Here is a 3,018-nt window from a genome sequence, read left to right as displayed (position 1 = left end):
TCAGATTCTGTGTCTACCTCTCTCTCTGCCCCTCCCCAGTCATGTTCTGTCTCTGTCTCTGTCTCTCTCTCTCTCAAATAAATAAACATTAAAAAAATTTAAAAACAACAGGATGAATGATTCAGAATAATGGTGCCACTTTTTTTTTTCTGCCAGCTTTTTCTTCCAGCTAATAATGACCTCATCTCTGAAGTCTAATTCCCCCTTCCTACTAATTACTATTCAGGAGCAGGTGGTAACCACAATTACATCCCCACACCTTGCGTCTGATGTCATCTGCAGAGCTAAAATGGAATGTCTAACGGTAACTGCAGTCATGTTGAGGAGCAAGGGAAGGGCTGGGATAAGAGATCAGAGCTTGGCTGGATGCCAGGTGTGTGAGCAAAGATCATCTTGTTTTTGTCTTCTGGGAGATTTGTGAGAGGTAAGAACTTCTTTGAATAGAGAACATGAATTTTAACAGTAGAGAGAATGAGTGAGATTGGGATCACAAATAATTTGGGGACTGACAGGATGGTCACAATCACATTGTAAGCATCCATGGGTGAGCCAGAACTTTGTGTCTGCACGTTTATACCATCTACGTGAGCCCCTGACCTCCCAGCAGAGAGATGATTGACTGTCCTTGGAAAGTGACCAGCTTGGGACCCCCAGCCTGTGAAGATAAGACAGGGGAAGTGGTGACAAGAGGGGAGAGGCTGACAAATTGCATTCCCAGGATGATCAGAGAGGATTACGGCTCAGGAATGTTATTTCTTGCAGGAAAGACGGGGCATTATCTCAGAACCATCTGGTGGCAGCGGGAACAAGAAGGGGGAAGGAGGCTATGAGCAGTCGTCACGTAGCCATGTCTTACTGTTTGCAGACGCCCACGATCAAGCTACTTCCTGACAGAAGTGGGTCAACTAACAGCCTTGGCTCAGGAAAGAATAGAGCTTCAAGGAATAAGAGAGTGGCCCTGCAGAGGCTGTGGGATTCCTCCAGCAGGACAACTTAGAGACACTACCCAAAGCTTCCTGTAGCGTGGGCAAAGTCTCCAGGCCCAGGGAGAGAGGGCAGGGTGCCCTTGGTCTTCCAGGGTGAGACTGATCTGAACTCAGGTGGGCTGATCCTCTAGGAACCTCAGTGTAAGGTGACATTTGTGGTCACCCAGGTGACCCAGGTTGTGGTCAACCAGGTTTCAGTCCGGCCTGCATATGCCTTTTGTTTACCCCACGTTAGTGATTACAAAATGGTTGGATTAGTTCCCGACTCTAAAGTAACAAGGTATTTCATATAAAATGCAGGTTTCTGGCTGCTCTTGGAGAATGAGAAATCTGGCAGCCCAGGCCCCAAGTTTTCACATAGCAACATTTGGCTGGAGTTGAGTAGCCGCTGGCCACAGAAGCCAGGGAGTAACTCTCCACTCCCGCATGTTCCCCACCCATTCACTTCATTCCAAACCCCTGTAGGCGTTTGTATTTGTGACTCCTGCTCTAAAATGCAACATCAGTGAAGGCAAGGGATGGGAGCATTCATCCCTAATGGAGCTTTGTCCCCAGCACGCGTCTGCACAGTGCTGGGCAATGCACAGGTATTTGATGTGTATTTATGTAATAACAGATAGTGAATTAAGACATCCCTGTTAAAATAAGCAGATCTGCATTTAAATCCAGGCTATGTGGTCTTGGGTGAGAAACTGAACTTTCTAAGCCTCTGTTTTCCTCATTTATGAATTAGGGACATAAATACCGACCTCCTTGGCCAGTCCAAGAAAAAATGTGAAATGCTTAGCGTGAAGCTATCACATGGTCAGCACCCAATAAATATTTGCTAAATGGCTGAAACAATGTTTAGTCACATGACTTAACCCATGGGCCTCCTTCGTTGGATAACGTAGAAATTCGTTTCATTAAGAATGCATGGGAATTTCAATGGGCAAGAATCTCAAATGATGACCAAAATAGCAGTTCCTGTGAGGGTGAGGGATTGTTGGGCAGGAAAGATAACTTGTCCCTCAATTTCATTGTTGATGATTACAGCAGCAACACGATTCGCAGCAAAAGGGGGAAGCTGCTGGGTGAATTATAGGGGTGGGGTGGGGGTTGCGAACACAGGCTTCGAATATCGACAGGTCTGTCATACGCGCCAGGAGCTTTGCTAGGCAACTATATACGTGCGAGACCTTGGTTTCCTCCATTAGAAAACGAAGGCAATAATACCCATTATATAGGGTTTCACCTGATTAGTTCACGTAAGAATCCATGTAACATGCTAAACACATCGGCTGGCACATGGGAGATGCTCAGCAAATGATTTATTTATTGGTATGAAAGAGAGACACTGTGACATTTACAGTCCTGAGCGCTGTATTTATTCCACCACCTTGCTGTGTGACCCAGGGTCATCTACCTCCTTTCCCTTGGACTCTGTTTCCTGTAGTGTAAGAGAGTTAGGCTTGTGTGGTGGATGCTGTGGAGTGCCACCCAAACCCCCCTCCAGAACAAAGGCACTCAGTAACCCCAGTGGCTGGGAGTATTGGCCACAGACAGCTCATGGCTGACTTCCTTTTGGAGAATTACTCTCAGCCAAAGGTAACTGCCTTATCCAAGGTTACATACACACTCTTTCCTGGGGGCAGGCAGGGTTGCTCAAAGGTACAAAATACAGAGAGGCTAATTTAGGACATCTCTGAAAGGCTTTCCAGGTTCAGAGTGCTGACGTGGGATCAGCTGAAGCCTCTGTTCCACTGTGAATCCACCTCTCCCTCTGTCCAGTCCTGTTTCTCTCATTCCCTTAAAGAGGCTGTTCCCAGAACACTCTCCAAGAAACATCTGGGTACAAATCTGCCTCACAGAGCCTGTTTCCAGGTAACCTGACCAATGGCCGTTTGAGTGATTTCACTTAGTTTCTCTGAGCTCAACATTTTTTGACTTGCTCTGTCTGAATTAGGTTACAAGAGACTGGGATATGTTGCAGAAGAAGATCAAGGTTATATCTGCCTATGGAACCCTCAACATTGAGTCTAGAGAATTCCTT

General features: G+C 46.3%; 1 long non-coding RNA gene across 1 annotated transcript; it reads left to right on the top strand.

Moving 5' to 3' along the window:
* The first annotated feature begins 205 nt into the window (after window positions 1–205).
* On the top strand, window positions 206–1,829 carry LOC147578083 (uncharacterized). The gene is made up of 2 exons (XR_015254190.1): window positions 206–424; window positions 763–1,829. It is a non-coding gene; the product is annotated as an uncharacterized LOC147578083 (long non-coding RNA).
* The last annotated feature ends 1,189 nt before the right edge of the window (window positions 1,830–3,018 follow it).

This window comes from Puma concolor, chromosome C1 (genome assembly GCF_028749965.1).
Source record: "Puma concolor isolate L17-30 chromosome C1, mPumCon1.1.hap2, whole genome shotgun sequence".
Taxonomy (NCBI): Eukaryota; Metazoa; Chordata; class Mammalia; order Carnivora; family Felidae; genus Puma; species Puma concolor.
Note: the sequence above shows the minus strand (reverse complement) of the source record. Positions and strands in the feature narration are given on the sequence as shown.